At 39.3% G+C, this 21,863-nt stretch overlaps 1 protein-coding gene across 11 annotated transcripts in view; it reads right to left on the bottom strand.

The window, feature by feature from the left end:
• ANKRD12 (ankyrin repeat domain 12) overlaps positions 1-21,863 on the bottom strand; it is a 135,357-nt gene that overhangs the window by 98,303 nt on the left and 15,191 nt on the right. The gene's annotated exons all lie outside the window — the stretch shown is intronic.

Raw genomic sequence — 21,863 nt, 5'->3', positions numbered from 1 at the left:
GGTGGTCCGTGCAGGTGGTCCCAGCTACGTGGGAGGAGTGCTTGAGCCCAGGAGGTTGAGGCTGCAGTGAGCCATGATCACGCCACTGCACTCTAGTCTGGGTGACAGAATGAGGCCCTGCCCCTGTCCCCGTAAAAAAAAATCAATCTTTATAATTTACTGTATTAATTCAAACCACAAAAATATATGACCATCTCAACAGATAAGAGAAAATGTGTTAGATAACATTCAATACCCATTAATAATAAACAACTCTCAGCAAACCAGAATTAGAAGGGAACTTGAATGCTTTCTCTTCTAAGATCAACAATGAGGCATGGATGTTGAGTTCGCTTTTACCATTCCTATTCAACATTGCACTTACTGGCAGTCCCATATAGTTCAATAAGGCAAGAAAAAAAGGCATACAGCTTGGAAAGTGGTAAAATGGCCTTATTTCCAGATACCATGATAATCTATGTAGACAAAGATATCTACAAAGAAGCTATTAGAACTAATACATGCGTATAGGAAGTATTCAGACATAGAATACATGATCAATATATAAAAATTAATTTATTTCTACATATTAGCAATAAGCAATTAGAAATTAAAATTAAAAATACAACCTACAACAGCACCAGAAATACTAAATTCTTAGGGATAATATAACAAAATATGTGTAAGAATACATGGTGAATATGTGAAAAACTTTTTCTACATACTAGTAATAAGCAATTAGAAATTAAAATTAAAAACATAACCTATGATAGCATCAAAAACACAATTCTCAGGAATATAGCAAAATGTATATTATAAGACTGTACAATGATAAATACAAAACACTTCGGAAAGAAGTGAAAAAAGATCTAAATACATAGAGAGATATGCCATGCTCATGAATCAGAAGACTCGATGTTGTTAAAATGTCAGTCTCTCCAAATTGCTCTATAAATTCAAGGCAATCCTAGTCAAATTTCCAGGATCCTTTTTTTTTCTTTTTGGAAACTGACAAATTGTTTCTATAATGTATATGAAAATGTTAAGAACCTAGAAAAGTCCAAATAATGTTGGGAAAAAATTAATTGGTAGACTCACATCACCTGACTTCCATAGTTACTAACAAAGATACAGTAAGCAAGACAGTATTTACTAAAGACAGACTTATAGATTAATGGAACAGAATGGAAAGTCCAGAAACAGATCTACACATATACATCCAATCCAACAGATTTTCAACAAATCTGTCAACGTAATTCACTGGGAAAAGGATACATTCCTTTCAATAATGGTCTTGGAAAAACTATATATCCAAATGCAAAAAAAAAAAAAGAGAGAGAACCTTGACCCTTACCTCACTCCACAGAGAAAAATTACCTCAAAATGCATCATAAACCTAAATTTGCCGGGCACGGTGGCTCAGGCCTGTAATCCCAGCACTTTGGGAGGCCGAGGCGAGCGGATCACGAGGTCAGGAGATTGAGACTGTCCTGGCTAACATGGTGAAACCCCGTCTCTACTAAAAAATACAAAAAATTAGCCGGGCGTGGTTGCAGGTGCCTGTAGTCCCAGCTACTGGGGAGGGTGAGGCAGGAGAATGGCCTGAACTCGGGAGGTGGAGCTTGCAGCGGGCGGAGATCGCATCACTGCTCTCCAGATTGGGGGACAGAGTGAGACTCCATCTCAAAAAAAAAAAAAAAAAACAAACAAACAAACAAAAAAAAACCACTAAATTTATGAGCTAAAACTACACCACTTCTAGCAGAAAAAAGAATATTTTAGTGGCCTTGGATTAGACAAAGATTTCTTAAATAGGCAATGAAAAGCAGAAATTACGAAAGCAAAAAGTGGATAAATTACACATCATAAATACTTCTGCTCTTTAAATGATCCCGTTAAGGCATTAAAAAATGAAAAGCCAGCCATACTGGGAGAAAATACTTGCAAATCACATCTTTATAAAGGACTTATATCCAGATTATATAATTCTAAAGGAATTATATCTGGAACATATAAATAACTCTTATGAATCAATAAGATAACCCAATTTAAAAGTGAGCAAATGATTTTTTAACAGTTCAGCAAAGAACATATAGTGAATGGCAAATAAGCACAGGAAAAGATGTGCAACCTCACTAGTCACCAGGAAAATTAATGAGATGTTCTCACTCATATGTGAGAGCTAAAAAAAGTTGATCTCATGAAGGTAGAGAGAATGACAGATACCAAAGGCTAGGAAGGGTATCTGTGGACGGTGGGGGATGACAAGAGGTTAATTAAAGGGTAGAAACATAAATAGAAGAAATAAGTTCTAACGTTTGACATCACAGTATGTGACTATAACTAACAACAATAGGTTATATATTTCAAAATAGCTAGTAGACAGGACCTGAAACGTTCCCAACGCAGAAATGACAAATACTCAGTGATGAATATCCTAAATAATCTGACTTGATCATTACATGTTCTATGCATAGAACAAAACATCACATGTACCCCCATAAATATGTACAAATATTATGGGTCAATTAAACGATTAAATTTTTAAAATAATAAAAATGAGATGTCACCCACCGGAATGGTTAAAATTAAAGACTAAGAAGACCAAAAATGTTGGTGAGAAACTAGAACTCTCAAATGTGGCTGGAGGGTGAGAGGGGACGGGCAAGATGTATAGCGGTACAGCCACTTGCTAAATGAAAATACTTGGTGGTATCTTCATGTGGCTAAGAAGAGTTCTTCATATTCCTCCAATCTTTGTGTAACAATCTTGGTGGCTATTACACAGATTGCACTTCAATTTCCATGCCCTAAGGGCTGCACAGAGGTATTAATACTTGTTCAGGGCTACTTTCCTGTGTAAGCCAACCAGCTGCAAGCTCTACTGTAGACTTTGTTATCCAATGGCTAAATGATGCAGTTTACAGATTCTGTTCTGCCTTTGAAGATGTTTCTTCCCTTAAAATTAGTATGTTCTTGCTCCTTACAGACCAGTCTATGTATTGAACAGCAACTGACTGGCAGGATTATCGAACAGCAACTGACTTTCAGGATTAACATTCTCTAAATGTATGCTATTAGACCGTTTTCCACTCTAATTTACAGCAGTAAAATATACCTTCTTCTAAAACAAAATAACCCAGTATTCTTTTGGTGTTTTTTTTCAAATGGCATTACTACTTGGGATCACTCAAGGGATACTAAAAATATATTGTTCAATATCACTGCTATTTCTAAATAATTTTGTTTATAATGAAAGCAAAACATTCTAGTTGCTATTCTGAGGTACCAAGATATACATACATCAAAAACTCTAGTGTAAACTAAACATCATTTGGGTGAAGAAGATGTACAGATGCCTTTTTTTTTTTTTTTTAAGTATATGCACCTTAAGAACTGAGTTTGGGCTGGGCACAGAGGCTCACACCTGTAATCCCAGCACTGTGGTAGGCTGAGACAGACTGCTTGAGCTCAGGAGTTTGAGAGCAGTCTGGGCAACATGGTGAAACCTTGTCTCTAGAAAAAATTTTAAAATTAGCTGGCCATGGTGGTATGTCCCTGTAGTCCCAGCTACTGGGGAGTCTGAGGTGGGAGGACTCCTTGAGCCTGGGAGGCAGACGTTGCAGTAAGGTAAGGTTGCACCACTGCAGTCTGGCCCGGGCAACAGTGCTACTCCAACCTGGGTGACAGAGCCAGACCCAGTCTCAAAAAAACAGAACGGTATTTGTCTGTTTTCTAATTCAGTCAAAACTATAACCAAAACTAAAATTTTCTATCATTCAAAGATATTAGGCAAACAGAAATGTTCACCTAGCTGTGACTCCTCATAGATAACCAGTATCATTATCATAGCAATGTCACTAAACTAATGCTAAGTTATAATAACAAGACTAGCAGAATCAAAACACACAACTCAAGACAACAGCAATGATACACAGATAAACATCCTTCTTGAAAGCTGAGGTAAGTGCAGTACAACAAGTCTTGTTTGACAAACTTCTAACTACAATAACTAAATTGACTCTTCAGGAAACAAATAGTTCTTTTTTGTTCATGAATTGTCCTTCATCCTAAGGCTAACAATTTGAATTTGGAGAAAATTTTATCTTAGCAGAGGGTACAAAATTACCTATAGGATGAGGCTGAACTTTGTCAAAAAGAGGTTTTGGCTGGGTGTGGTGGCTCACGCCTGTAATTCTAACACTTTGGGAGGCCAAGGCAGGCAGATTGCCTGAGCTCAGGAGTTCAAGACCAGCCTGGGCAACATGGTGAAACCCCATCTCTACTAAAACACAAAAAATTAGCTGGGTGTGCTGGCACGCGCCTACAGTCCCAGCTACTCAGGAGGCTAAGGCTTAAGAACTGCTTAAACCAGCAAGGCAGAAGTTGCAGTGAGCCGAGATAGTGCCACTGCACTCCAGCCTGGGTGACAGAGCGAGACTGTCTCAAAAAAAACAAAACAAAACAAAAAAAAAACAGAGGAGGCTTTGAAAAGCTGATCAAGTGATCAAGAAGGACAGAAGCCTTGGGACCATTTCTGTGGAGGAAAAACTACTGAACACTGACAAAAGGAGGGAGAAATGGAGGAAAATCCAGTAACAGAGAAAGACAACTCAGACTATTTACAAGATAGGACTGAGAGAAAAAAACACCTCTAGTTGCCAATGTGGCCTAGAGGACTACGGGGAACAGAAGTAATAGAATTTGCAAATCTATATGCTACAGACATGGAGACTGCACATGTATAACACAAGTGAGTATCTACAGAAGTGTTCCAAATACAGAAAGTCTATTTTCAGATCACTTTATAGTCCTGCAGCATTTAGTGAGTTCTCTCAGAATCAATGCTTTAAATGCTTTGGTCATATAAAAACTTAGCCAAGAGTGGTGATGCACGCCTGTATTCCCAGCTACTCCAGAGGCTTAGGCAGGAGTTGCTTGAACCTGGGTGGTGGAGGCTGCAGTGAGTCGACATCACACCACTGCACTATAGTCTGGGCAACAGAGCAAGACTCTGTCTCAGGAATGAACAAATTAAATAAATAAATAAATAAATAAATAAATAAATGTTTTGGTCTGTTTGCTCTAGTCACTATCTTCCAACTTAAGCTTGACTTGAAAATTCTTCATAGCAGTTTCACAAAGCACTGGGATTATTCCTCAGCTTCCACCTGTAAGACAAGAAGGGGGCAGGAGGGGCCAAGATGGCCAATTAGAAACAGCTGCAGTCCATGGTGCTCTCAGAGAAGAATGACAACAGCAAGTGAATTCAGCATCTTCAACTGAAATGTCTAGGTTCTCACACCGGGACTGACTAGGAGGACGGCATGACTCACAGATAACAAAAAAAAAAAGCAGGGTGGGGCAATGGCCCACACAAGAGCACTGGGGAGCCAAAGGAACCGCACCCCCAGCCAAGGGAAGCGGTGAGTGATTGTGTAACCCCACTCAGGAAACCATACTTCTCCTACGGATCTTTGCAACCATGGATCAGGAGATCCCCTCATGAACCCAGGCCACCAGGGCCTTAGGTTCAATATACAGAGCTGTATAGAGTCTTGGCAGAGCAGCTGCTCAGGCTTACACAGAAACCCGAGAGTTTTACAGACTCCAGCCTTGAGAATCCCAGCAAAGTGAGAAATCTACCCATAAACTCCCCTAGGAAGGGGGCTGAATCCTGGGAACCAAGCAGTGTCGTTCTGCGGGCCTCACTTCCATGGCACCTCAACCCACTGGCTTGGAATTCTAACCAGCCGGTGCAACAGGCTACAGACTGCCTAAAATGGATGAGTTCCCAGGAGGAGGGGCGGCTGCCATTTCTGCAGTTCAGTTGACCCAGCTGTTCTAGCCTGCTCCCAAAAATCCAGGTGGTCCTGATGAGGAGGAGTCCCTCACAGGGCAGCACAGTTGCTGTGCCAGACCATGGCCAGACTGCTTTTTTAAGTGGGACCCCAACCCATCCCTCCTCACTGGGTGGGGCCTCCTGCAGGAATTTCAGCAACTCCAGCCAGGGTTAAAGGAACAGTACTCTCATCTCTCCCTGGGACAAGCCCCTAGGGGGAGGAGTGGCCAATGTCTCTGCGGTTCAGTTGACTCAGCCTTTCTAGGCTGGCTGGCTCTGGAGAGTCCAGGCAGTCTGGGCAAGGAACGCTTACTCCCAGTGCAGCACACCTGATCTCAACCAAAAAGCAGCCAGACTGCTTCTTTAAGCAGGTCCCTGATCTGTCCCTCCTGATTGGGTGAGACCTCCTAACAGGGATCTCCAGACACCTCCTACAGCAGTGTCCAGGCTGGCAACAGGTCAGTACTGCCCCCCAACCCCCCACCGGGATGGAGCTCCCAGGGGAAGGAGCAGGCTGCCATCTCAGCTGTTTCATAGCCTTCACTGGTGATATACCTACAGGTAAGGGAAAGACCAAGGCAACTAGGGTCCGGAGCGATCCCCCAGCAAACTATAGCAGCCCTATGGAAAAGTGGACTGACTGTTAAAAGAAAAACAGAAAACAACAGCAGCATCAACAAAAAAGACACCACAAAAACCCCATTTAAAGGTCAGCAACTGGCCGGGCGTGGTGGCTCATGCCTGTAATCTCAGCACTTTGGGAGGACAAGGAGGGCAGATCACCTGAGATCAGAAGTTCAAGACCAGCCTGGCCAACATGGTGAAACCCCGTCTCTACTAAAAATACAAAAATTAGCCGGGCATGGTGGCAGGTGCCTGCAATCCCAGCTACTCCGGAGGCTGAGGCATGAGAATGGCTTGAACCCGGGAGGCGGAGGTTGCAGTGAGCCAAGATTGTGCCACTGCACTCCAGCCTGGGCGACAGAGCTAAACTCAATCTCAAAAAAAAAAAAAAAAAAAAAAAAAAATCAGCAACCTCAGCTGGGCAGAGTGGCTCACGCCTGTAATCCCAGCACTTTGGGAGACTGAGACGGGCAGATCACGAGGTCATGAGTTTGAGACCAGCCTGGCCAACATGGTGAAGCACCATCTCTAAAGATACAAAAAATTAGCTGGGCATGGTGGCGCGTGTGCCTGTAATCCCAGCAACTCAGGAGGCTGAGGCAAGAGAATTGCTTGAACCCAGGAGGTGGAGGTTGCAGTAAGCCGAGATCGTGCCACTGCACTCTAGCCTGGGCAACAGGGCGACACTCTGTCTCAAAAAAAAAAAAAAAAAAAAAAAAAAAAAAATCAGCAGCCTCACAAATCAAAGGTAGGTAAGTCCACAAAGTTGGGAAATAATGCAAAAAAAAGCTAAAAACTCAAAAAGCCAGAGTGCCTCTTCTCTAAATGACCGCAACACCTCTTCAGCAAGGGCACAGAACTGGGTTGAGGCTGAGATGGTTGAACTGATAGAAGTAGGCTTCAGAAGGTGGGTGAAAATGAACTTGGCTGAGCTAAAGGAGCATGTTGCAACCCAATGAAGGAAGCTAAGAATCATGACACAATGGAGGAGCTTCTAAATGGTATAGCCAGTTTAGAGAGGAGCATAACTGACCTGATGGAGCTGAGAAACACAACACAAGAAATTCACAAAGCAACCACAAGTATCAATAGCAGAATAGACCAAGAACAGGAAAGAATCTCAGAGCTTGAAGAGTGTCTTTCTGAAATAAGATAGACAAGAATAAAGAAAAAAGAATGAAAAGGAATGAACAAAACCTCGAGAAATATGGGACTATGTAAAAAGACCAAACCTATGACTGATTGGGATACCTGAAAGAGATGAGGAGAACGGAATCAAATTGGAAAACATACTTCAGGGTATCATCCAGGAGAACTTCCCCAACCTAGCAAGAAGGGCCAATATTCCAATTCAGGAATTCCAGATAACCCCAGTAAGAAGATCAATCGCAAGACACATAATCAGATTCTCCAAGGTCAAAATGAAAGAAAAAATGTTAAGGGCAGCCAGAGAGAAAAGCCAGGCCACCTACAAAGGGAAACACATCAGACTAACAGCAGACCTCTCAGTGGAAGCCCTACTAGCCAAAAAAGATTGGGGACCAATATTCAACCTTTTTTTTTTTTTTTTTTTGAGGTGGAGCTTCACTCTTCCTGCCCAGGATAGAGTGCAATGGTGTGATCCCAGCTCACTGCAACCTCTGCCTCCCGGGTTCAAGTGATTCTCCTGCTTCAGCCTCCCAAGTAGCTGGGGTTACAGGCATGTGCAACCACACCCGGCTAATTTTTGTATGTTTAGTAGAGATGGGGTTTTGCCATCTTGGCCAGGCTGGTCTTGAACTCCTGACCTCAGGTGATCTACCCACCTCGGCCTCCCAAAGTGCTGAGATTACAAGCGTGAGCCACCGCACCTGGTCTCAACAGTCTTACACAATTTCCAACCCAGAATTTCATATCCAGTCACACTAAGCTTAATAAGCAAAGGAGAAATAAAATTCTTTTCAGACAAGCAAATGCTGAGGATATTCATCACCATCTTGAAGGAGCTCCTGAAGGAAGCACTAAATATGGAAAGGAAAAACTTTCCTATTTGGCAGACATAAACAAGTCTGCCAAATAACCAGCTAGCATCATGATGACAGGATCAAGTTCACACATACCAATATTCACCTTAAATGTAAATGAGCTAAATGCCTCAATTAAAAGACACAGAATGGCAAAATGTATAGTTAAGACCCATCAGTATGCTGTCTTCAAGAAATCCATTTCACATACAAAGACACACACAGGCTCAAAATAAAGGGATAGTGGGAAACTTACCAAGCAATGGAAAACAGAAAAAAGCAGGGGTCGCAATCCTAGTTTCTGACAAAACAGACTTTAAAACAACAAAGATCAAAAAAAGATGAAGACCATCACATAATGATAAAAAGTTCAATTCAGTAAGAAGAGCTAACTATCCTAAGTACATATGCACCCAATACAGGAGCACGTAGATTCATAAAGCAAGTTCTTAAAGACCTACAAATAGACTTAGATTCACACATAATAATAGTGGCAGACGTTAACACCCCAATGACAATATCAGACAAATCACAGAGACAGAAAATTAACAAAGATACTCAGGACCTAAATTCAGCTCTGGATCAAGCAGACCTGATAGATATCTACAGAACTCTCCACTTGAAAACAACAGATTATATATTATTCTCATTACCACGTGGCACTTACTCAAAATTTGATCACATAATCACAAGTATTAATAACACACTCCTGAGCAAATGCAAAAGGACTAAAATTGTAACAAACTCTCTTAGAATACAGCACAATCAAATTAGAACTCGAGACTAAGAAATTCACTCAAAACCACATAACTACATGTAAATTGAACAACCTGCTCCCGAATGACTCCTGGACAAATACAATTAAGGCAGAAATCAAGAAGTTCTTGGAAACTAAGGCAAAGAGACAACGTACCAGAATCTCTGGGATGCAGCTAAAACAGTGTTAAGAAGGAAATTCATAGCACTGAATGCGCACATCAAAAAGCTAGGAAGATACCAAATTAACAACTTAACATCACAACTAAAAGAACTTGAGAACCAAGAGCAAACAAACACCAAAGCTAGCAGAACACAAGAAATAACCAAGATCAGAGATGAACTGAAGAAGACAGAGACACAAAAAAATCAAGTTGGCTTCATCCCTGGCATGCAAGGTTGGTTCAACATACACAAATCAACAAATATAATTCATCACATAAACAGAACTAAAGACAGAAACCACATGATTATCTCAACAGATGCAGAAAAGGCCTTCATCAAATTCAACATACCTTCATGTTAAAAACTCAATAAACTAGATATTGAAGGAACATACCTCGAAATAATAAGAGCCATATATGACAAACCCACAGCTATTATACTAAATGGCAAAAGGTGGAAACATTTCCCTTGAAAACCAGTACAAGGCAAGGATGCCCTCTCTCACCATTTCTATTCAACACAGTATTGAAAGTTCTGACTAGGGTAATCAGGCAAGAGAAAGAAAGAAAGTGCATTCCAATAGGAAGAAAGGAAGTCAAATTATCTTTGTTTGCAGAAGACATGATCCTATATGTAGAAAATCGCAGTCTTCGTGAAAGCTTAAGCTGATAAGCAGCTTCAGCAAAATCTTAGGATACAAAACCAATGTGCAAAAATCACTACCATTCCTATACAGCAACAAGCAAGCAAGCAGAGAGCAAATCATGAATGAATTCCCATTCACAATTGCTACAAAGAGAATAAAATACCTAGGAATACAACTAACAAGGGAAGTGAAGGACCTCTTCAAGGAAAGTACCAATCACTGGTCAAGGAAATAAGAGAGGACACGAACAAATGGAAAAACATTTCATGCTCATGGATAGGAAGAATCAATACGGTGAAAATGGCTGTACTGCCCGAAGTAATTTATAGATTCAATGCTATTCCCATTAAACTACCACTGACATTCTTCACAGAATTAGAAAAAACTACTTTAAAATTCATATGGTACCAAAAAAGAGACTGTATAGCCAAGACAATCCTAAGGAAAAAGAACAAAGCTGGAGGCATCATGTTACCAGACTACAGGGTTACAGTAACCAAAACAGCACAGTACAGTACTGGTACAAAAACAGACACACAGACCAATGGAACAAAATAGAGAACTCAGAAATAAGATGGCACACCCACAATCATCCGATCTTTGACAAACCTGACAAAAACGAGCAATGAAGAAAGGATTTCCTATTTAATAAATGGTGTTAGGAGAGCTGGGTAGCCACATGCAGAAAACTGAAACTGGACCCCTTCCTTACAATTTATACAAAAATTAACTCAAGATGGATTAAAGACTTCAATGTAAAACCCAAAACTTTAAAAATCCTAGAAGAAAATCTAGGCAATACCATTCCAGACATAGGCACAGGCAAAGATTTCATGATGAAAACGCCAAAAACAATTGCAACAAATGCAAATATTGACAAATGCGATCTAATTAAACTAAGGAGCTCTGCACAGCAAAAGAAACTATCATCAAAGTGACCAGACAACCTACAGAAGTGGAGAAAATTTTTGCAATCTGTGCATCTGACAAACGTTTAATATCCAAAGTCTACAAGGAACTTACATTTATAAGAAAAAACAACCAACCCCATTAAAAAGTGGGCACAGAACACAAACAGACACTTTTCAAAAAAAGAATTCATGTGGCCAACAAACATGAAAAAGAGCTCAACATCACTGACTACTAGAAAAATGCAAATCAAAACCGCAATGAGATACCATCTCATGCCAGTTAGAATGGTGATTATTAAAAAGTCCAGAAACAGATGCTGGCGAGGTTGTGGAGAAAAACAAATGCTTTTACGCTGTTAGTGGGAGTGTAAATTAGTTCAACTATTGTGGAAGACACCGTGGCGATTCACCAAAGATCTAGAGGCAGAAATACCATCTGACCCAGCAATCTCATTACTAGGTATATACCCAAAGGAATATAAATCATTCTATTATAAAGATACATGCATGTGTATGTTCACTGCAGCACTATTCACAATATCAAAGACGTGGAATTAACCCCAATGCCCATCAATAACAGACTGGATAAAGAAAATGTGGTAAATATACACCACAGAATACTATGCAGCCATAAAAAGGAAAGCGATCATGCCCTTTGCAGAGACATGGATGGAGCTGGAAGCTGTTATACTAAGCAAACTAACGCAGGACCAGAAAACCAACCACCACATGTTCTCACTTCTAAGTGTGAGCTCAATGATGAGAACACACGGACATACTGGGGTGGTGGGGGGAGACACACACTGGGGTCTTTAGGAGGGAGGGGTCGGGAGAGGGAGAACATCAGGAAGAACAGCTAATGGATGCTAGGCTTAATACCAAGGTGATGGGTTGATCTGTGCAGCAAACCACAATGGTACATGTTTACCTACATAACAAACGTGCACATCCTGCACATGTACCCCGTAACTTAAAAGTTGAAGGAAAAAAAATTAGCTGGGTATGGTGGCATCCCCCTATAGTTGCAGCTATTCAGGAGGCTGGAGTGGGAGGATGGTTTGCACCCAGGAGTTTAAGGCTGCAGGGAGCTATGATTGCGTCACGGCACTCCAGCCTGGCAACAGAGTTCGAGACCCTGTCTCTAAAAAAAATTATAAATAAATAAATAATGTATGTAAATGTTCTCACTGCAACAAAATATGTAAGTATGAGCGATAATGAAAGTGTTAGCTTGGTATAATCATTATATATATACATGCATATATATACACACACATACACACACGTATATACGCATATATACATATACACATATATATATGTATCAACACATCACATAGTACTCCGTAACTATATAAAATTCTTTTTTCAATTAAAAATAAAAACAGAAATTGAAAAAAAAGGACAAAAAGGGATCAAAATTAAAGTCTGTCTACAAATCTTTCACAACTAAGTTTTCAGATATACTTAGCTTTACCATGGCTACATACTGAGCAAGAAGTACACACTCTTTAAGAGCTCATTTTTACTAAGGTACTGGAGGTCATGGAGAAGGATGGCTTCCCTCTGATTGAACTAAGGTAAGCAGGAGTTTTTAAAAAATTTAAGGAAAAAAAAAACCACCACCACCACACACACACATACACACACACAGGCCAAGTCAAGAGGACTGTTTGAGCCCAGGAGTTCAAAACTAGCCTAAGCAACAGAGTAAGACCTCATCTCTACAAAAACAAACAAAAAAAAACTAGGGGAAACCAAGGAGAACAAAACACACCAAAACTAAAGTGATGGACGAATAATGACTACAGATTAAATTTACCCGAAATCTAAACATGGATGCAACAAGCTAACAGTTTATAAAATGATTTCTTTATCTCATTTCAATCCTATCTAAGATGACTTTTAAAGACAATCAAATTGTGTTGGCACTGTTTTTAGCTTTGATTAGGTGCTCCTTGATTCATAACAACTGCTTCTAGAACATTACAATTTATTCTCAAATTTAATAAGCTGTTCTTTTAGGCTCATAACACTTGATAATGCAAACTTGCCAGGATACCAGAAGCAAGTAGAATACTTTTTTTAAAAAGATACAGATCCCTACCTTCATTTTCAGAGCTACAGAATCGGAGTATCTGAGTAGAGTGATAAAAAAACACTTTTTAGAAAGCTCCATCAGTGCTTGCCAGGGGATTAGGAAAACATGGAGTGACCGCTTAATGGTTACAAGGGTTTCTTTTGGGTGATGACTGTATTCTGGAATCAGGCAGTGGCAACAGTTGCACATCATTGTGAATATACTAAAAAAAACCACTGGATTGTATACTTAAAATAGTTCAGGCTGGGCGTTCATGCCTATAATCCCAGCACTTTGGAAGGCCAAGGTAGGAGGATCACTTGAGGTCAGGAGTTTGAGACCAGCCTGAGCTGGTAAGAACCCATCTCTAAAAAAATTATTTTTTAATTAGCCAGGTGCCTTGGCACACAGCCTGTGGTCCCAGCTACTCAGGAGGCTGAAGTGGGAGGATCACCTGAGTCCAGGTAGCTGAGGTTGCAGTGAGCTGTGATCATGCCTCAGCCTCCCAAGTAGCTGGGACCACAGACTCACACCACCACACCCAGCTAATATTTTGTATTTTTGGGAGAGACACAGTTTCACCATGTTGCCCAGGCTGGTCTCAAACTTCTGAGCTCAAGCGATCTGCCCACCTTGGACTCCCAAAGTGTGGGGATTACAGGGATGAGCCACTGGGCAAGAATAAAAAAATATTTTAAAATGAGCTGCGTGTGGTGGTGGACATCTGTAGTTCCAGCTACTTGGGAGGCTGAGGCAGGAGGATCACTCGAGCCCAGGAGTTTGAGCCTGCAGTAAGCTATGATCGTGCCACTGTATCCTAGCCTGGGTGACAGAGCAAGACTCTGTCTCAAATAATTTTAAAAAAAGAAATCTGAAACTACTATACATGTATAAAGAAAATGAACAATTAAATATTAATAAATGGATGGTGAATAGAAGCCAGATTTCTTGCTGTTGGAGTGGGAGATTACAGATAGACAAGTCAGGAGAAGGCTAGAATGTGGTAATGGATTACAGCTGGAAATACGAATATAGACTCATGTTTAGTTTAATGCAGATACAAAGTTACATAGGCATTATAGATATGTATATAGAGTTAGTAATATACACATACATTTCCTTACTATGTCAGCTAGAGAGAATCCACAAGCTGCAACAACCCAGTAGCAAGAAGCACACCTAAAATGCAGATCTTGGTTATTAACCTTTCTCAGTAAAAGGAGAAATGGCTGATCCCAGGCCAAGGCAGGAAACAAAAGATGAGTCTGGATAATCTTGCACTCCCAGAAAGGAAGTACTCAAAAAGTATACATAAATAATAGTGATATGTCAAAGGCATACGGGTGCAAAGTGAAAGGGGTCCCAACAGACAATGCCAGAAAAAAACTGAGAAACAGAATACAGTAGTATTGGATTATAACCCAAGGTATCAACATCTGTAAGTCCACACTGATTAGTAAATTGAATAAATGAGAGAGAAAGAGTAAGTCTTCCATGAAGAACTAAATGAGAGAGAATGAATAAATGAGAGAGAATGAGTAAGTCTTCCATGAAGAACCACAGATAGTTTATGTAGACACCTCTTCTCAAGGAGGAACAGCATGGAAGTGTGGGCTGGGCAGAGTGACTTTCTTCCAAAGCATACAGCACGGAAAGAGGAGTAAAAAAGAGTAACTGTACTGTGGAGAAACCCGACAAATACTGTATCAGCCAGGTGATCAAGGTTAACACTAATAGTGCTAAGTCATGTTGATAGTATGTACACTTGATGTAATGTGATAAAAATGACATTTTAACTCTGTGATCCTCCTCCTCAAAGCCATAACCCCAGCCTAATCATGAGAAACCTTAAGACAAATTCTAATAGTGGAGCATCCTACACTTACCTCACCGTAATCCTTAACACTGTCAAGTTCATCAAAAATAAGGAAAGTCTCAGAAACTGTCATGCCAAGAGCAGCCTAAGGAGATATGATAACTAAATGTAATGTGGTATCCTGGATGGGACCTTGGAACAGAAAAAGGACATTCAGTAAAAACCAGGGAAATCTGAATAAAGTATGAACTTTAGTTAACAATCATTTATTAACATTGATTTTTTTTTTTTTTTTTGAGACGGAGTCTCACGCTGTTGCCCAGGCTGGAGTGCAGTGGCGCGATCTCGGCTCACTGCAAGCTCCGCCTCCCGGGTTCCCGCCATTCTCCTGCCTCAGCCTCCTGAGTAGCTGGGACTACAGGCGCCCGCCACCGCGCCCGGCTAATTTTTTTGTATTTTTAGTAGAGACGGGGTTTCACTGTGGTCTCGATCTCCTGACCTTGTGATCCGCCCGCCTCGGCCTCCCAAAGTGCTGGGATTACAGGCTTGAGCCACCGCGCCCGGCCAAGATTGGTTTTTTATATGTGACAAATGTATCATCCCAATTGAGGCAACTGGTATAAAGGTGTACAGGACACCTCTGTACTATCTTCATAGTTTTTCTGTAAATCTAAAACCACTCTACGAAAGTAAAAAGTTTATTTTAAAAAGTTTCTCAGGTAACTGCTGGTTTGGAAGCCATTAAGCAACGACTCCATCCTTTTCAGAGCAAGCTTCTACATCTCTAGTTACTTGACCTCATATTGACTTTGTGTCACTCACAGCCTTTATCTCTATGTCAAATCCTGTCCCCATCCTGGTTTCATGTCTATACCCCATCTCAGTCTGACCACTTAGGTTCTTTGACTTCTCAAAATTAAAAACCTTTTCTACTCCACTTAAGCCACTTACTTTATTTTTGTTTTTCAGAATTTTTGTTAGTATCTTTGGTCATTTTTCTGCTGTAGCAATCATTTTCCTATCAATTTGTAAGAGAAAAACCGATGCTGTCATTTTTGTTACATATGTTCTAAAGCTGTGATTAAATATACATAACATACTGAGGCAGAAGAACTGCTTGAACCCAGGAGGCAGAGGTTGCAGTGAGTCAAGATCACGCCCTGCACGCCAGCCTTGGAGACAGAGCAAGACTCCATCTCAAAACAAACAAACAAACAAAAATACACACACACACACACACAATGTACTATTTTAACCATATTTAAATACAGATGGTCCTCAACTTACAATGGTTCGACTTACAATATTTGGACTTTATAAATAGTACAAAAGTGATACGTATTCACTAGAAACAGTACTTCGATTTTTCAATCTTTACCTTTTCCTAGGCTATTGGTATGTGGTATTACACTCTTTTGTGATGCTGGGCAGCTTCCAGTCAGCCACACAATGACAGGGGTAAACAACCACGAGATGATCAACACTTTATTATAAAATAAGCTTCATGTTATTTTGCTCAACTGCAGGCTACCGTAAGTATGCTGAGTACATTTACAGACGCTAATCTAAGCTATATGATGTTCAGTAGACTAGGTGTATTAAACGTATTTTTAACTTACAGTATTTTCAACTATTGTTTAGTTGGGATGTAATGCCATTCTAAGTCTAGAAGCACTGTCTAGAGTTCTGTGGCACCAGGTAACATCCACACTGTCATGCAATCATCACTACCATCTACCTCTAGAACTTTCTCATCTTTCGTAACTGAAACCCATTTAACAGTAACAACTCATTTTCCACTTTTCCCAGCTCATTTCCCACTTTTCCCAGCTCCTGGTAATCACCATTCTACTTTCTGTCTCTATGAACCTACTCTAGGTACTTCGTGCACGTGCAATCATATGATATTTTTCCTTTTATGTGACTAGGTTATATCACTTAGCATACTGACTTCATGCTGTAGCATGTGTCACAATTTTTTTCAATGCTCTCTACACAGCCAATACTTTCCTTTTTAAAGCTGAGTAATATTCCATTTACGAATATACCACATTTTGCTGAGTGGATATTGGGTTGTTTCTACCTTCTGGCTATTGTGAATAATGCTGCTATAAACATGGGTAAACAATGAAAACACATTTTTGATGCTTGTAGTTTTCTTGATAAATCCTTCCTTTGCTTTTAGATATAAAGCTTCTATAGCTGAAGATCAGAATACATTCAATCTTATTTCAACTACTTTTGATGTTTAACTCTTTTCATCCACTTATCTATAATGCCAACTTTTATTTTTAAACCACAATCTTACTCCTTTATATGTTAATAACTAAATCTCTTTTCAGGCTTTCTAGTCTATTCCACCACTACTCTGTCTTTCCACTCTTGTATCAATACTGTATTGTTTTTATTGTATAGCTTTCTAATACTAATTTTACTCCCTCCTCACCATTTTTCTTTTTCAAAATTATCTTAATTCTCACCAAATGAAATTTCAGAATTAATTCTGACAAGGTAAAAATGTTGGTATCTGGGACAAAAAAATATAAAAATTAAACCACAGAAGTATTAGGGGAAAAAAATCCTTGGAGAGAGAAAGCCTTTCCAAAATACGATATGAAAGTCAAAAGTTTTTTTTTTTTTTTTTTTTTTTTTTAAAGACAGAGTCTCACTCTGTTGCCCAGGCTGGAGTGCAGTGGTGTGATCTTGGCTCACCACAACCTCCACCTCCCAGGTTCAAGTGGCGATTCTCCTCCCAAGTAGCTGGGATTACATGCAACACCACGCCCAGCTAATTTTTGCATTTTTAGTAGAGCTTCAGTTTCATCATGTTGGTCAGGCTGCTCTGGAATTCCTGGCCTCAAGTGATCCACCCACCCCAGCCTCCCAAAGTGCTAGGATTACAGGCGTGAGCCACCATGCCCGGCCTTAAAAGCCATTTTTACAATGTAAATATCATAAACAGAAATCAGAAGACAAGTGAAAACATTTGCAACACTTACGAAAAAGAACAAACCAAGAGGTATAACAAAACAGTGAAAAACAGAAAACTCATTACAAAAAAAAATCAGACATGAAGAACAAAGAACAAAAAACACACAAGTTAAATAAACATACAGAAGTATGCAAACTCATTCACAGTTTTGAATCTATAAAACAATGACATGACTTCTCACTTAAAAGTACGACCAAGATTAAAACTGTTGGCAAGGGCTTGGGAAAACCAGCATTTTAATCCACTGCTGATGGGGATACAAACTGGGATATTCTCTTTGGAGACGTATTTGGCAGAAACCATAAAAATTTAAATGCTCAGCCTTCTCTTCTAGTAATTCTACTTAAGGGATTATCCTACAGGTGTACTTACACAAACATGTAAAGATAACATAAAAATATATTCAACAAACTGTTACTATAGTATGCCCAAAACACTGGAAGGGAAATCTACATATCCATTTATACCTGGTTAAACGAATTATGGCGCATTTTTATACTGAAAATTATCTTCAAGCATTTATCCTTTGTGTTGCAAACCCTATTATACTCTTTTAGTTACTTAAAAATGTACAATTAAATTATTTTTGGTTATAGTCACTCTGCTGTGACAGCAAACACTAGGTCTCACTGATTCTTTCTACTTTTTGTACCCATTAACCCTCCCCACTTCTCCAAAAAGCAGCTTTCTTATTTTTTTAACCTCTTCTTTTCTGAAGAACTTGTAAATATTAGGAGTGCCTCAACATTTGAGGCTAGGTCACTTTTTATTCACTAACCCAGGCTACCTAAATGTGTGAAGTTAGAAAACCTAATCCAGTCTCACGGCTTTGAATACCACTAATAAGCTACTGATTTCCAAATTTGTATTTCTAGTCCTAGACCTTCTCTAGAACTCCAGATTTGTGTATGTAAATACCCACTTGACATCTTCACATGGATATCTAATACACATAACCAAACCAAAAAGGACTACAGAACTCTTGTCTGTTAATCTTCTCTATTCCAACACATGCCACCAACATCCATCCATCACTTAAACCAGAAATGCTGATTCCATCTCTAAAATATACCACAAATTAAATTCATGTCTTCCCATCTCACTTGCTACCATCTTATTCCAAGCCACCATCACCTCTTGAATAGACTATTGCAAACACTTCCCAAATTATCTTCCTGCTTACATTCTTGTCACCAACTCCACCTTATATCCTATCTTCTACAGGGAGTAGCCAGTGTTTGTTGTTATTGTTGTTGTTTAAGAGACGAGTTACACTACGTTGCCCAGGCTGGCCTTAAGCTCCTGCCTCAAGCGATCTGCCCACCTGTTGCCCAAGCAGCTAGGAGTACAGGCAAATGTGCTTCTGCACCTGACTTGGAGTAATCATTCATTCATTCATTTATTGAGACAGGATCTCGTTCTGTAGCTCAGACTGGAGTGCAGTGGCATGATCATGGTGCACTGCAGTCTCGACCTCAAGTGATCGATCCTCCCACCTGAGCCTCCCAAGTAGCTGAGACTGCAGGCACATGTTACCACATCCATCTAATTTTTGTATGTTTTGTAGAGACAGGGTTATGCCATGTTGCCAAGACTGGTCTTGAACTGCTGGGCTCAAGTCATCCTCCCGCCCTGGCCTCCCAAAGTGCGGGGGATTACAGGCTTGAATCACTGTGCCCAGCCGCAGAGTAATCTTTTAAAACTAAAAATGAAATTATATCACTGCCCCGCTTGAACTTTTGTATTGGTTTCCCATTCAAACTAAACTATGTATACAAAGCAGAATTAATGGAAAAGACATATGAAGAATTTTTAAAACATTTAAAAGCCTCTTAGAGCTAGAAGACTGATAACACGTAGAACTAAGTAGTTACAAAAAAGAACCAATACAGAGTATGAACATACATGGGTTGAAATAAAGAACTCTTCAGATTAGGTATATAATAGATAAGCCAAAGAATGAATTAGTGAGCTAGAAGAACAAGTAGAGAAGACAGTCCCACAGAAGACATCAGGAAGGGATTATAAAAAAAAAAAATATATATATATATATATATATACACATATATATATATAAAGCTTAAAAGATATAGAGAAACCAGAAGTGAAAAAATCCATATAACAGAATTCTCATAAAGAGAAGAAAACAAAATATTGGAAAAAATGACCAATTTTTTCCATAAAGAGAAGAACATGGAGAAAACAAAATATTTGAAAAAATGACCAGTAATTTCCCCCAAATGAGAAAAGGTGAAAGAACTGAGATTAAATTGACTGGAATACATCCTGGGACACACAGTAGGCTCCCAACAAATTCAATATTTGGTAAATGAGTAAACATGAATCCAAGGGCCAAACCAGGAAAATGAACTATACACAGACACATTATAACGAAACTGAAAAAGACGAAATATTTCAAAATGTTCTAGAGAGGAAAAGAAATCAAACTGACATCAGAACTTCCCCAAAGTAATATCAGAGATAAGAAAACAATGTAGTGATGTTCTCAAAATGTTAAAGGGAAAATATTTAAAACCAAAATCATTACTTGAACTAAGCTACTGGTGATAGTAAGCTATCAGCTATTCATGAGGCTTAACTAAAAATATTTTCAGACATCAAAAGGCTTTAGAAGGACATACAAATACCCTGTTTGAAAATCTGCTTTTGAGTAGGCACTCAAATAATAGAAAAAAATCTATGGGCTGGGTACAGTGGTTAACGCCTGTAATTCCAACACTACGGAAGGCTGAGGTAGGAGGACTGCTTGAGGTCAGGAGTTGGAGACCAGCCTGGGCAACATTTGAGACCTGTCTCTACAAAAAAAATTTTTTTAAAAGAAATATATGAGGATATTATGTAATATATGGGAGTAACAGTGAGTTTATAATCTAATAAGTCTATTTCATACAAAAAGAAAAAGGACAAATATGTAAAAGAATACCCCTATCAATCAACATGGCTTCTGGGAAAGGGTATGGGTCGAGGAGAGGGAAAAAGGCCACAGGAAAGTGAGAAAGCACTTAAAGGACTTATCTGGCTTAGAGGAAAAGTACACATTAAAATTTAAAAACTGTAGAAAATGAATAGAAATATAGGTCTCAATAAATCAAATGGATACCTTTGAAAACAAATGAACATTCAATCTATGTGACAGAAAGCAGAAAAAAAAATGTTTTTAAGTGTGGTAAACAGAATGTAAATAATTTCCAATATATATGTTACTAAAATAAATGAAATTCACTAATCAAGAGTCTGTAAGAGTGGATAAACAGAATCCAGCAATATACTTTAAAAAAAAAAAAAAAAGGCAGACCACAAAAGAAGACCAAAAATGGTGACAATAAAAAGACAGGAAGAAGTTATATCTGGAAATACAAACCCAGGCTGGTAAATGGCCTGTTTTTTAAGGCCCTATTTATGAAAAATTGAGAGTCCTCCTGGTCTGGACTTTTACTCAAAGAGCCCAGTCTCGGCTTCCTGCCATTCCTGGGCCGATGGATTCCACTACTACATTAAAGCTCACACACTAAAGGTATCTTTTTATTTTCCCTATAGGACAAAGTTTCAACTTACGTTCTCTGTTATGACTGTGTTTTTTCATTTCAGGCACCTGCAGATTCCCCTTTCTTTAAATGTTTTATTTTTATCTAGCATTTCCATGTTTGAAAAAGAAGGGGGCATCTCCAGTCTATCCTTTTGTCCAGAAGTCCCTAAAACATTACTTTAGATTAAATACAACTGAGAGCAAGTTCAAATTATTTTTTTCTTTTTGTTTTTTAAGTATTGAGACCAGGTCTTGCTTTGTTGCCTAGGCTAGCCACAAACTCCTGGCCTCAAGCAATCCTCCTGCTTCAGCCTCTCAAAAGTGCTGGGATGACAGGCATGAACCAATGCACCTGGCCTAAATTACTTAATTTCATCATCTATATTATGAATGATAAAGTTCAATCAAAAGGCTATGAGAAGTAACTAAAATTATACCTTAGCATAGACCCCAGTGCATATAAAATATTCAAACTTACCACCCACTTTGTATTCTAACTGGA

Source organism: Macaca thibetana, chromosome 18 (genome assembly GCF_024542745.1).
Source record: "Macaca thibetana thibetana isolate TM-01 chromosome 18, ASM2454274v1, whole genome shotgun sequence".
Lineage (NCBI taxonomy): Eukaryota > Metazoa > Chordata > Mammalia > Primates > Cercopithecidae > Macaca > Macaca thibetana.
The sequence above is the reverse complement of the archived record's forward strand: the minus strand, read 5'-3'. Positions and strand labels throughout refer to the sequence as shown.